This window comes from Adiantum capillus-veneris, chromosome 11 (genome assembly GCF_014529385.1).
Source record: "Adiantum capillus-veneris isolate H3 chromosome 11, ASM1452938v2, whole genome shotgun sequence".
Classification (NCBI taxonomy): Eukaryota; Viridiplantae; Streptophyta; class Polypodiopsida; order Polypodiales; family Pteridaceae; genus Adiantum; species Adiantum capillus-veneris.
The window spans coordinates 92,978,418-92,993,485 of record NC_140941.1 but is presented as its reverse complement, the minus strand read 5'-3'; the positions used below and the strand labels follow the sequence as shown (position 1 = coordinate 92,993,485).

The 15,068-nt window shown below is 40.9% G+C and overlaps 1 pseudogene; it reads left to right on the top strand.

Moving 5' to 3' along the window:
* The window catches only part of LOC147447656 (uncharacterized), a 47,384-nt pseudogene extending 32,668 nt beyond the window's left edge, over positions 1 to 14,716 (top strand).
* Positions 14,717 to 15,068: the final 352 nt, after the last annotated feature.

The window sequence follows — 15,068 nt, the reverse complement described above, 5'->3', positions numbered from 1 at the left end:
GATGAAGTCCCATTCTATTCTATCATAAGCCTTATCACAGCCTATCTTGAGGAATACAAACTCTTGATTCAACTCTTTAGCAAGCTCAATGCCTTCCCATAAAGACACAATAGCATCCAAGATAAATCTGCCCTTAATAAAACCTTTTTGTTCTTGAAGAATGAATGAGTTCATGAAAGGACTAATTCTTCTAGCTAGGGTTGAGGATAAAATTTTGTAAAGAGAAATCATACATGTAATGGGTCTCTAATTGGAGAGTTTTTTCCTCTCCCCCTCTTTATGTATTAGTCTAATGATCCCCAAGTTAGCTTAAATAGGAATACACCTAGTAATATGAGCCTCTTCCCAAACCAATATTAGATAAGGACTCACGAAATCTTTGTACTCAATGTAAAACTCATTAGATAAACCATCCAAACCTATAGATTTTCTTATTTTAAGATTTTTAATAGTTTCTTCAAGTTTTCACACAGTGATAGGTCAATCTAGATAAGTGGCCACCATGGGATCCATTGTTTTTTTCTGCACTGGGGAATTTTGGCCCTTGCTATGCTGATCAGACCATTTATAGTAAGAACTTACAGAAAATATTGGAAAAATGGGAGGAAATCGGTTCCAAATTCTCTTCTTGATTCTCAACAAGATTCCCATTATCTTTCTCGAGCAGAGGAACGAAGTCTTTGGTGGGCCTTTCTGTTTTACCAGCCCAATATTCTCTGGTAAACTTAACATCTCTTTGGTGAGCAAACACTTTAAGTAGCTAGGCATTCTTCCTATTTCATCTTGACCTTCAGATTAGACAATTTAGGAGGGGGGATCCTTGCTTGCCAGACTCTCTTTCAAGTTTCTCAATTTTAGTTTTAATCGTCATCCTTCTCCTACTCCCCATAGCCCTGGCCTTCTTTGTAGTTCAATGAGAACTCTCAAGGACTACCTTATAGCTTTTTGCCATGCCCTAGCAAGAGACTCATGCAAGCCAAAACTTTCCCCAAAAATATTTTCAAATTTACATTTTACAGAAGACAATTTCAACAAGCTTGGATGTATATGAGGTCAACCTACTTTGAAATTACATTTAGACTTTTGCACTTTCAAAATTAAAGGTAGTGATATGACATAAAGTAAGACCTATCCAAGTAACAACTCACTTGCCACATAATATTGATCAATGTAATACCAAATAAATTAATTGTAAGTTTGTAGATATTGCTTCAAAATAACAGCTTTGACAGGGTCAGCCTTGCAATTGTAAGAAATAATCTTTAGCTTTTTAAACTCCATCATTTCTTAGAGAATTTTGGAAGCTTGGCTAGAACCATGGAAGCTCTTGCTAGGTCACTGTTCTTCTCCTTCTTCCTTTTTGATTGAGATTTTTTGCTTGGAGATCCTTTGGGATCATCTTCACTCACTAGAACTGGATTAGTTTTGATTGGAGACATTTGCATTCCTTCCATTATAAGTTCATCCTCCATCTGCATTTCTCTCTCAAAATTAGCAAAATTTTCATAAGCATCATCTTTTTTTATCCCTGACTGAGTTAAAAATAGTGGCTTCTTTAGCGTCAACATTAGATTAAGATTGAGGAGAAGCTCACTTGGCCAGCCCCTTCACCATATCTTCTTCTTGAACTGCATTTCAAGGTCATTTTAGTGGGGGGAAATATAGTAAAGGTCAGTTTGTTTTGTGAGCACTTAGATAGGCTACACACATGGTCAGGTGAAACACCCAATCAATAAGAAACATACTTAAAATAATGTAACAAAAAAAAGATTTTATAATAAGATTGGATGCCTTGCATGGCTATGAAGTTGTTAACACTAACTCATCCACGTGACTACACTAAGAGCAAGTGCAAGGGATCGACAAGCTCAACCTTGGGTGGTTTCAACGCAATAGTGAATCAAAGTGCTCCATTCCTGTTATGAGACTGGGCACCCTCCTATTGTAGTGGTTAGCTGCAATTGGGATAGCTGGGCGTAATGGTTAATTATGTGCTGTCTATTTAGTTTACTAATTGAGTTGATGATGATTTTGTAGAGTGGAATGCGGGGAGTTGATGAAGAGGCGACGGAAATTACTCTTGGCCATTTTATATTTGCACAGTATCTTAGAACATCATTTCAATAAGCCTGTTACCATATACATGTGGTAGTGATGTGTGTGAACACACTAGGACCGCCGGGGCATTTTTTCCCTCTTTAGGAGGTTTTTTCCCCCGTGCATTTTATATACGCCCATCACTCTAGGGCTATCCATCTTTCCACTGCACACTAAGTAACACACTCTCTATTGTGTGCCTTGAGCTTCGGCCGTGGGAAGGACCTCTATGTCGATATGTCGACCTACATGAAATTGACTGCCACCGCCACACTTGTCGTCGCCTAGGCCTGTTGGGTCAAGGCCGTCACCCCCTCACGGTCCAAAACCCGCTTTGCGCGCCATTCTGAGCACCTCTTCGTACCTGCGCGCTGCCTGCAGATCACGAGCCCGCCATGCAAGGCTTTTGATGGCCTTCACACACCTGCTTTAAAATTAAAAGGTGGCCTAAAACCTGTCCGCCCGCCCAATATCCAAGGCTTTACAAAACAAAACAAAAAAACCTTACCCTCAAAGGATTTGCCAAAAATCCTCAAAGCATTCCCTTTTTTATTCGGCCACCCAGTGTTCTACTCGGCCGTCCACCGCAAATTCCCCAAGCTTTTTAAAAATTCAGACATTCTTGATACTTCAAGAGGGCACCCACTCATCATGATTACTCGGCCATTGAACAGTCAAAGTTGGCGATTTGAACAAGGAAAAATTGAATAAATCGCATCTAAAGTTCAAAACAGGAGGCGATCAAAGGCCAGGTGTAATTAACAACCATCCGCCACGACACATGGCACAAATCAGGAAGTGACCATATCGTAAAATTATCAGCGTATTATTTTGAGGGTTAGGGAGACCGGACGCTACAAATTCAACTGGCTTGGTGACACACCGTCGGACTGTCTATTCTCTAGCAATTTCCTAGCACATCGCCATTCCGGACTAGACACCACCGCTCTTTCTCAGCTAAGTACATTACATTTCTGTTATTTATTTTATTTTATTCCACATATTGCATCTGCGAATATCACCAAATAGCCTTTTTAAGCATTACTATTTAGTTATTTATTTATTAATTTATTACAAAAAAGCACGCAATCATGGCACATCTTCCTCATGCACCCACGATTGCAGAGCAACTTCAAAATTTGTAGCAATCACTCACATATGAACGCATGCGAAGGCAAGAACTTGAAGATAAATTATTGCATTCTGCACGCACCGAATCTGCACCGGTACCCAAGAAAAACAAAATTAGTAGAAAAGCCTTCACTTTCAAAGATTTTGATGGCACTAAAGCTGCTAGCACTGTTCTAGCATGGGTTAGTCAACTAGATGACTACTTTCATGATGAAGACTTTCCCGAGCGTGAAATGGTAAAGTGTGCATCCAATCATCTCACTAGCAGCTCTGCATTGTGGTGGAACGCCACCAAACAACATGGAAGAAGACCACGCACATGGAATGCATTTAAAAAAGTGTTTTTACCCCAATTTTTGCCCACACAGTACAAAGCTAAAGCACGACGTCAATGGGATTGAATACGACAGGGTAGAAATGAAGATGTACAGGGTTACACTGACCGTTTTTGGAATTGTCTAATTCAATTGCAAGCTATTGAACATGTTAGTCGTAGGAAATTGAAGCGAAAGTACATATCAGGCTTGGCACTACAAATTAGTGTTGAGGTAGATATGTTCGAACTAGATTCTCTGTCAAAGGCCATTAATTTGGCTCTCAACGTAGAAAAGAAGAAAGGTGGACATTCCTCTCACACTGATCAACCTGCTAACACTAACCGCAACAAGAGACCTCCTTTCTCTCCTAACTTTGACAGAAGCAAACACCAAAGCCGTACCTTTTTCAAAAGACGAAGATTCGACAATCCCCCTACCACTGCTCAACCTCATACGAGCAACAACAACACTCAGCAACGAGGCAACCAACATCCTTTCAACCAGCGTTCTCCTCCAAATTCTAATGGTAACAAAAAGGTGAAGTGTTTTAAATGCTTTCAATATGTTCACTATGCAGATAAGTGCCCAAATGGTCATGCTAAGGGAAATGGTCAATCCAATGGCCATTCAAATGGAGTCAACAGGAATTCAAGTAAAAAACCCTTCAACAACAACCGCCCCAACGGAGCTACTCTTAACCTCATCGAAGATGCTACACCCAACAACAAGGAAGTGGAAGTTAACTACGGTGAGGGATATGATCCTGATTATGATAACGATGACAACCCATCCTCAGGTACTCCTATATCTCCTCACACTTTGTTTAAAGTGCAAGGCACTGTTAAGGGTGAAAATGTCACCATTCTGTTAGATGATGGTAGTAGCCATGATTTCATTTCCACACGATTGGCACAGCAACTATCACTCTCTGAACTTTCATCACCTCATAAGGTCAAAACTGTTTTTAATAATCAACGTTTTAATTGTAAAACTCAAGTCACTGTTGAAGTTTGCATTGGTGAATTCACACAAGCACGTACATTTTTGGTAGCACCATTGCATGGTCTTGATATGATTTTGGGAATGCCATTTCGTCATGAATTTGACCCGTTGATTAATTATAAAACACGTACAATGTCTCTCACCCATAATAATAAAACTTTCTCCATCCAAGCAACACTGGCACATCAAAAATTTCCACTCCTCTCTCACACTCAAGCCAAACGAGCAATTCGAAAACAGGGGAAAACATATCTAGTATTGGTAAATCAAATATCCGTTGAAACTAAAACTTCACGTAATTCCACACACGATGAATTTCTCTAACAATTTAAAGATTGTTTCATGCATGATCTGCCACCTGGAATTCCACCATCATGCCCAGAAGACCACAACATTGACATCATACCGGGTAGTGAACCTCCTTGTAGAGCACCTTATCGTGTAAATCCTACCGCACACAGGGAAATACAAAATCAAATCACTGATTTACTTGACCGAGGCCTAATCCGACCTAGTAGTTCACCATACGGAGCTCCAGTACTTCTTGTCAATAAGAAAAATGGAACCTTTCGTATGTGTATCGACTACATGGCTTTAAACAAGATCACCATTAAGAATAGGTTTCCAATTCCTAGAGTGGATGACCTATTAGACAAACTGAAAGGGGCACACATCTTTAGCAAAATTGACCTTAAATCAGGATATCACCAAGTCAAAATGTTTGAACATGACGCCTGCAAAATTGCTTTCAGAACACAAACTGGACACTATGAATTTCTTGTCATGCCATTTGGTTTGACAAATGCACCAGCTACATTCACACGTATGATGAATCGCATTTTTATTGACCATCAAGATTCTGTGATTGTATTTTTTGATGACATTTTGGTATTCATTAAATCTGAAGAAGAGCATAAGCAACGTGTATTTGATTTGCTTGCACAAAATCAATTGTATCTAAATCCTGAAAAGAGTTCATTTTTCCAATCTGAAATTGAATATTTGGGACACATTGTATCGGGTAAGGAAATACATTTCGATCCAAAGCAAATGGAAGCCATTCAATCTTGGCCTAAACCCAAAAACTTGCAAGAGCTACAATCTTTTATTGGTCTTTGTAGCTATTACAGGAAATTTGCTCATTTAATGCACTTAAACATGCCTTGACTAATGCACCTGTACTGCAATTGCTTGATTTTGAAAGACCATTCTTTGTGGTAGTCACTGATGCTAGTGGGAAAGGTATCGGTGCAGTCCGTATGCAAGATAACCATCCAATTGCTTTTGAAAGTCGTAAATTCAACCGTCTGAAACAAAGTTCAATACTTATGATAAAGAGTTGACTGCTGTGGTACATGCATTGAAAATCTGGAAACATTATGTAATGGGTACTAACTTCATCATTAAAACTGATCAAAAAAGTATCAAATATTTACTTTCTCAGCCCTTAATAGATGATAGACATATTAAGTGGGCCGCTTTTATTCAAAGTTTCCAGCCCAACATTCAATACCAACCTGGTAAAGAAAATGTTGTAGCTGATGCTTTGAGTAGAAGACCCTCACTTAATCATCTATCAACCATTATGGGAACTTCCTTTGACACTATGCCTGACACTTATGCACATGATGATGATGTTGGGATATAAAGCCCAATGTGGTCGCCCAGGTAAGTGGGCGGGCCGCCAGGAAGGGCTTGGTGTTATCAAAATTTCATTCTGAGGTCATCTCGGCCACCGTTCGGCTTCGACAAAGGTCTGCGCAGGCCATTTTTGACTACGTGGTCTCGGCGAGTGCATATCCGACTCTGCAAATTTGGGGTTTTCGGCCTACGATTGCAGGTGCTGAGGATATCGACGCTCCCAGAGTGTTGATTTGTGGCTATCTACACATCGAAGGACGGCTCACAGTTCTTGGAGGCGTGTCACATACGACATGGGCGCATCTACACACAGACTGTAGGCGACATCCACTAGTTCATCAGGTAGCTTGTGTTTGCTGCTTGATATTCCAGATTTCATCCTGACATTGCAGGAACTTCCACATGGGATGTATTGTCAGAAATGATGTATGTTTGTTGAGGGTTTGCTGGCTGTGAGTCACGCAGCAAACAAGCGCTGCAGCGGTTACAGCATATAGTGGGAAATTTGTGGATGTATGACTTTGTGGGAAGTCTATGTACTATAAGATTTACTGCAGCCTTTGTTGAGGGTTGAGTGAGGTTTTATTGAGCTGGGGGATTCTCGAATGTTGAGATCCTTTCGGTGATACAAGTCTTGGAGCGATCCCTCGAGCACCCTTAGATAGGCAGCTAGGATGTATTGACTGTGAGTTAGACAGTTGGGATTGCATCTTTGCTTTATTGCCATTGAGGCATTGTCACAGTCTATGATTACAGGACAGTGACAGGACAGTGAGAGACAGTACAGGTGCAGGACAGGGTTACCCGCTTACAGTGTCAGAGAGACAGTGTTTTTGAGCTGTTTTTTAGTACACCAGAGCCATTTTACAAAGGAGACTCTGCCGAAATTTATGTAGAATCTGAAGCTTTCTTGGTTCATTTGACAGGTTGATATTGGTTCAGAGGTCAGTTTACAGGGGAAACTCTGCTGAATTTTTTCCAGGAAAGTAAACCACTGTGAAGCGTAGCTATGGCTGGATCACAGGACACTGCTCTTTACAATATCAAGAAGCTGGATGGAACCAATTTCCCATTGTGGAAGAAGAAGATTTGGCACGTGTTGGTACAAAAGAAGCAGATAAAACCTATAAAGCCCAAGGGGATAAAACCAGAAGATATGGACGAAGATGAATGGAGAGAAATGGATGAATTAGCACTTTCTACCATTATGCTGACTTTGGCAGAAAGCGTTTACTTCAATGTAGCAGACGAGATGTCGGCTTATCAAGCATGGTTAAAGCTGAGTGATCTTTATGAGAAGCAGAGTGCAGCTTCACAGGTATACTGGCTTAAGAAGCTTGTTGACTTGAAGATGAAAGAAGGGACACCTATGTCCAATCATCTGAATGAATTCAACACAATCTACAGTCAGTTGTCAGCTCAAGGTGTCAAGTTTGAGGAACCTGTTAGAGCTATGTTCCTGTTGATCACATTGCCGGAAAGTTGGGACACTTTTCGCACAGCTTTGAGTAATTATGCACCTCTAGATGGTTTGAACATAGCAGGTGTAGAAGGAAGTCTGCTTACTGAAGAAACCAATAGAAAGACAATGGACAAAGGCAAAGGAACAGCCTTAGTTGTCAGGGGAAGGACCAAAGAAAAGTACAAAGGTGGAAAGAGGAATCAGTCTCGTAGCAAGTCCCGCAGTGCTAAAGGCAAGAGTGACATAGAATGCTACCATTGTGGAAAGAAGGGTCACATGAAAAGAGACTGCAAAGAATGGAAAGCAGAAAAAGGCAAAGAGAAAGCTGAAGACCATGGTGAGAAGAACAAGTCCTCAGTGAAGATTCAAGAAATAAATGTGACAAACACTGTTGCAGAGGATGACAGTCTAGTGTCAGGAGACATCTACTTCTTGAAGAATACAATGGACTCAGCTCTTCTTACAACATCTGATGGAAATGCACTGAGTGACTGGATTATAGACTCAGGGGCATCACTTCATGTGTCTCCAAACAAGGAGTGGTTTACCTCTTATGTGACCACTAAAGATCATGTTCGGCTAGGCAATGGGCAGACATGTGAGATCTTAGGTGTTGGAGAAGTTCAATTGAAGTTTCGGAATGGCTCTTCTTTCACGCTGAAGAATGTGAGACATGTTCTCGCAATTACAAAGTGCTTGATCAGCACAGGTTTACTTGATGATGCTGGCTACGTCACCACTTTTGGACAGAACATGTGGAAGATATCCAAGGGTTCTATGACAGTAGCACACGGAGTAAAGTCTGGAGGACTTTACACGATTTATGTATCAAATGTCTCTAAAAATGTAATCAATGTAACCGAGCAGCCGAACGTTTCTTTGTGGCATAGCCGGTTAGGACATATTTCCAAGAAGGGAATGGAAATCTTGTCTCGTTCTGGTTATTTGCCTGGATTTTCATTTAATGATTTTGAATTCTGTGAACATTGTCTGTATGGTAAGCAAACACAGCAGCCACATAAGCATAGAAGCAGTAGAAGAGATACACAGTTGGCACTTGTTCATAGTGATTTGTGTGGACCTATGCCTAACCTATCTCTAGGGGGAGCTTCTTACTTTATGACATTTATAGATGATTACTCGAGGAAAGTATGGGTTTACTTTCTCAAGCACAAGGATGAAGCGTTTAGTGTTTTCAAAACGTTTGTGACACTTGTGGAGAATCAGAGTGGCAAGAAGCTTAAATGCTTACGCACTGACAATGGTGGAGAGTATGTTTCAAAGGCCTTTCAAGACTTTTGTGAGTCAAAAGGTATAAAACGTGAACTTACTGCTCCTTACAATCCTCCTCAAAATGGTGTTGCTGAGAGGATGAATAGGACAATACAAGAGAAGGTCAGAAGTATGTTGTCTAATGCACAGCTGCCAAATGGGTTTTGGGCTGAAGCTGTATCAACAGCTGTTCATCTTGTAAATAGATCTCCTAGCAAGGTTTTGCAGAAGGATTCAGTGCCAGAGATGGTATGGTCAGGCAAGGTGCCCTCATACAAGCATCTCAGAGTCTTTGGCTGTGAGACATATACTCACGTTGCAAAGGAATTTAGGAACAAACTTGAGCCAAAGAGTAGAAAGTGCATCTTTCTAGGCTATGGTAATTCTGGTGAGATGGGGTACATACTTTGGGATCCCGAATCCAGAAAGGTTATCCGCAGCAATGATGTTCACTTTAATGAAGCCAAATATCATTCTAAACCAGAGAAAGTTGAGGAGATTAGAAGAGTTGTCTTCCAAGAAGATGGACCTACACGTGCAAGACAAAATGTCAGGGCTCAAGAGGAGCAAGGATAGGATAGATTGGAACCACAGGTTGTGGGTGAGCCTGAGCCACCTATTGTGCGTAGATCTGGACGTGTCACGCGACCTCCTGATAGGTTTGTTCCATCTATGAACTATGTCATGTTGATTGATTGCAATGAGCCTTCATGTTACAAGGAAGCAGTGCAAATGAAGGACTCCGAGAATTGGCAATTGGCCATGCAGTTAGAGATGATAGCTCTGCATAAAAACCAGACATGGAAGCTAGTTAAATTACCATGGGGCAAAAAGGCTCTACCCTGTAAATGGGTTTACAGGTATAAGATCACCGCTCATGATAGTCAGCCAAAGTACAAAACAAGGCTTGTTGCCAAGGGCTTTAAGCAAGAACAAGGCATTGACTTTGATGAAGTATTCTCTCCGGTGGCCAAAATGACTACATTGAGATGCTTTCTTGCATTGGTTTCCATATTAGATTTGGTGTTGCACCAAATGGATGTCAAGACAGCGTTCTTGCATGGTGATTTAGATGTGGAAATTTACATGCAGCAGCCAGAAGGGTTTGTTGAGAAAGGCAAGGAAGATTGGGTATGCCAGTTGTTAAAGAGTCTTTATGGCTTAAAACAATCACCGAGGGCATGGTACCATAAATTCCACAAGTTTATGCTTTCTCAAGGCTACAAACGTAGTGAGTTCAATCACAGTCTATATACAAAGAAGGCTAAGGATGGTAGTTGGTTGATCCTTATTTTGTATGTGGATGACATGTTGATTGCTGGCAAGCACTTGGAAGAAATTTCAGCTTTGAAGTCAAAGATGGCAAAATCGTTTGACATGAAAGACATAGGTGAGGCAAGTCATATACTTGGTATGCGCATTGAGAGAGACAGATCAAAGAAGTCGATTTGGTTATCTCAAACGGAGTATATTGACAAGGTTTTGCAACGTTTCAATATGGAGAAGGGAAAGGCATTGAGTGTTCCATTGCCACCATATGTGAAACTTAGCAAACAAGATTGTCCTGTGTCTGAGGACGAACAGGCTGAAATGGATAAAATTCCATATGCGTCTGCAGTGGGTAGTTTGATGTATGCAATGATTGCTACTCGCCCAGACATTGCATTTGCAGTGGGAGTAGTAAGTCGATACATGTCAAACCCAGGCAAGAAACATTGGGAGGCAGTGAAAGGAATATTGAGATACCTGAAAGCTACAAAGAGTATGCGTATATGCTATGGGAGTTAGGAGCTAAGTGTAAAGGGTTTTACAGACTCAGATTATGCAGGTGACTTAGACAACTGAAGGTCTACATCAGGGTATGTCTTTACATTGGCTCGTGGAGCAGTATCATGGCGTTCTAGATTACAAGATTGTGTTACTCAGTCTACTACAGAGGCTGAATATGTTGCAGCATCAGAGGCATGCAAAGAATCAATTTGGATTAATCGACTAGTAACAGATTTGGGAATCAAAGAAGAGATGCCTGTGTTATATTGTGATAGTCAAAGTGCTATACAATTGGCTCGCAATCCAGTTTATCACTCAAAGACAAAGCATGTGGATGTGAAGTATCATTTCATCAGGGAAATGCTCGAGGATAAGCAACTTCAGCTTGTCAAAGTTCACACCACAGAAAATCCTGCTGATCTACTTACAAAAGGACTTCCCTCAGAGAGCTTTGCGCGTTTTCACAAGCAGTTAGGTGTAGGGTAGTACACCACTTCTCTACATCTCTTGTATATTATCTTGTATAGTAGCTTCTCTCACACTTAAAGTACCACATTGGACTTTAAGTGGGAGGTTGTTGGGGTATAAAGCCCAATGTGGTCGCCCAGGTAAGTGGGCGGGCCGCCAAGTATGTACACATATTCTTTTAATAAAACCTAATAAGAACTCACTATGCTCTACACATTACAGTAGAGCGAGTTCACCATATCGTCGTGCTCTTCTTCTCGCACTCTCTCTTGCGTCGCACTTCCGCTCGTACTCCTTCAGATGACTTCAAAACGACATGGTTGCACATGCTTGATAATTATGTACACACATTTCTCGAATACACTATTCAAGAAAAATTCCTTTATTTCAAACAAAAATTGTGTGTAAATAAACCTTTCCGTACATTAATTATTGAAGAATTACACAAACCTCCTTACGCCGGACATAGAGGATTTACTGCAACTTTTCAAAATTTATGTCGTGATTTCTATTGGCCTACTATGAGAATGGATGTTAAACAGTACGTGTCAACTTGTTTGATTTGTCAAAAAATCAAAGCAGCTACAGGTAAGAAATTGGGACTTTTACACCCTCTTCCCATTCATGCAAGACCTTGGGAACATATTTCAATGGATTTTGTTACTGGTTTCCCACTCACAACGCACAAACATGACATGATATGGACTATTATTGATTGTTTCTCTAAACAAGCGTACTTTGTTCCATGTAAGAAAACACTCACAGCACATCAAGCTGCACTTTTGTTTCTAAAGACTGTTTTTCCTTATCATGGTTTGCCTAAAGTGATTATTTCTGACCGAGACTCAAAATTTTGTAGTGCTTTTTGGACTACTGTATTTGAAAATCTTGGCACTACACTTGACTTCACTTCTGCATTTCATCCTGAATCTAATGGTCAAACCGGAGTCACCAACCGCACTATTATTGACTTGTTAAAAGCTTATGTTTCTTCTCAACCTAAGAAATGGGATGATTACCTACATATTTTGCAATTTGCATACAACAACACCACTCACACGGCCATGGGTAAACCTCCATTTGAAATTGTATATGGTCACTCACCTCCTACTCCTGCTTCACGTCTTTCTAATGTTGTGCCTGCCGCGCTGATGATTTCACTACTGACTTTCATGATATTTATGAAAGTGTGCATTCTGCCATTAAACACTCACAAGAAATTTACACCAAGCATGCTAACAAGCACCGCAAGGCACACCAATTCAAAGAAGGTGATCATGTTTTACTTCGCATCGAAAAACGAAGGATCAAAAGTGTTGATACTAATGTCTTTGTTAAGCTTGCTCCTCATTTTTATGGACCCTTCAAAATTTCAGCAGTCTCATTAATGATGTTTCTTTCCGTTTAGAACTACCTGCACATTGGCACATTCACAACGCCTTTCACATAAGTCTTTTACGCCCATTCCGAGGACCCCTACCTACACACCACATTTATGAAGACCCACCTTCACTTGTAGACCAAGAAGAGCAACTCATCCCTGACAAAATACTTGACCATGAGACCACCACTACACGCACTGGAATGGTATATAACCGTTACCTTTTGACTTTCAAGGGCCACCCTGGAGAGGATGCCTGAAAAGTTTTTTCGCAACTTTCCCGACCTTCTCCACACTTTCCATCACTCACGGTCTAGTTGATTTCTCCATTGAGCAACTGAGGACAGTTGCTATCCCTGGTGGGAGGGATGTTACGAGACTGGGCACCCTCCTGTTGTAGTGGTTAGCTGCAATTGGGATAGCCGGGCGTAATGGTTAATTATGTGCTGTCTATTTAGTTTACTAATTGCGTTGATGATGATTTTGTAGAGTGGAATGCGGGGAGTTGATGAAGAGGCGACAGAAATTACTCTTGGCCATTTTATATTTGCACAGTATCTTAGAACATCATTTCAATAAGCCACTATGGCTCTGTAAATAGTTGTAGTGGGAACTCCCTCATGGGTCATGCAAGAACTAATGAGCTTCACTCATTTACAAAAGTGAAAGTGGTTGTAAAAGAGGGGCCTCAATTTTTGGCACCTTAAACTCAAAATAATATATTAAATACCAAACTCCACAAGAGAGGTGCCGTGGAGTTTGGGGCTAGATTTAGGCCTTGCTCTTGTAGATTCCCTTCTCTACTCTCTTAAGCTATGGTTATTTTCTGTGTACTCTCTAATCTAGTCTCCATCTCTGACACATCTCTTACACTCTCTTACAAGCTTGTCTATGTCAATTCTATGTTTATTGTGTGTGTGTGTGTGTGTGTGTGTGTGTGTGATAGTCTAGGTGAGTGTGTGTGCTTGGAAATTGGAAGAAGAGGTGGACAGTTTGATGGTGATTGCTTGGAAGATTGTGATGAATATCTTAAGCGGTCAATCTCCCCCTCTTCTCTCAACAATTCCTGCCTCATCAGGTGTTCCAGATCTTGCGTGAGTTTGTTGATGTCAAAGTCAATCTTTTTTCTAAACTTATTTTTAGCTTTGGTAACTGCTAATTACACTAACTCATTAAAATGACCTCACGCTAAATCGGATCCATGTGCTAGAACCATCAAAATCTGGCTGGGTTGGTTGGCGCTCGTCGATCGAATGCATGTGCATTGGTGATGGGAAAGAAGAGTCTCCTCCCTTTCCCTCCTTGAGATGTTGATAACCAAACCTTCCTAACCAATTGTGAAATTCGACAAGGTAGCCTCAAGCGACTAGGACCTTTACTTTGCCCTTAAAAGAAAATCGATCAACATGAAAACTTGGAAAGGAAAGAATATTTAGCAACTTTGTGCGGTTTAGGGTTTTTGCATGCATAGATCAACTAGTTGTGCTTTAGTCACTCACGATTTTCAAAGGGCCTATTTGCCTCAAGACGAGGCATCTGCTGAGCGCACTCTTGTGCTCTGCCCTAAAGGGGCAAGCAAGACGCTCTTCAAGATGCCCCACTGAATGAGCTCTTGCCTATGTCAACTACAAATATGGGGATTCTCCTCCTGCTCAAGCATCTTTGCCGGGGGTTCTCACAACTTTTCACAAATGGAACACAGAGAATGGGTCATAATCATTTGCATCCTACAATGGCATGGATACCTTTGAACTAGGGGGTTAATGACAGCCAAAATGCTTTTTCTCCTCTATCAAGGCAAGGACAAGTCCATTTCCATAGCATGATGGCCAACTACATATTGGAATACCGAAGAATGTAGTAGTAGCTAATGAATGGGGTAATGTGGATGGGGATAATGTTGGGCCAACTTATGGGGATAATGTTGGGCCAGCTTTTCAACATGGCTTGGACCTGCTGAATAATATGCATCAGGATGCATGAGCAAACAAGGAAAGCCAACAGTCTGTAGAAGCTCAACAACAAAGAGAACACAGTGAGGGCAATGCTATGCATGCTATATCTTCAGATGCATCCAAACAAGGTGAGAAGATAGAGGAGAACAATGGGAATGGTGCATTTGATGAGGATGTAGACATAATTGGGAATGGAGAACTAGAGAAGTGGAATAAGTAGCTACAAGACATGGTACTTATTGGTCTCTACCATGGAGTTAGACCACCACGGGAAGTCTTCAAGCAGTGAATAAGTGTAAATTGGGAATCTAGAAACATATTCCAAAGCTATATTCAGTGCTTGCTTAATTACTACTATATGGTCTTCTTTGATGACCCGAGCAAAGTGTTGTAGGTTATTGAACAGGGTCCTTGGTTGCTGAAGAACACACCTATATCTTTTTTCAAGTGGCATGTTGGATTCAATTCCAGGGGAGATAAGCATTCTAAAGTACCTGTCTAGGTTGATTTTCTTGAGTTCCCTATGAATTTCTTTCCTTGGATCAAAGCAGTACGGGCATAGGTTGGTAAGG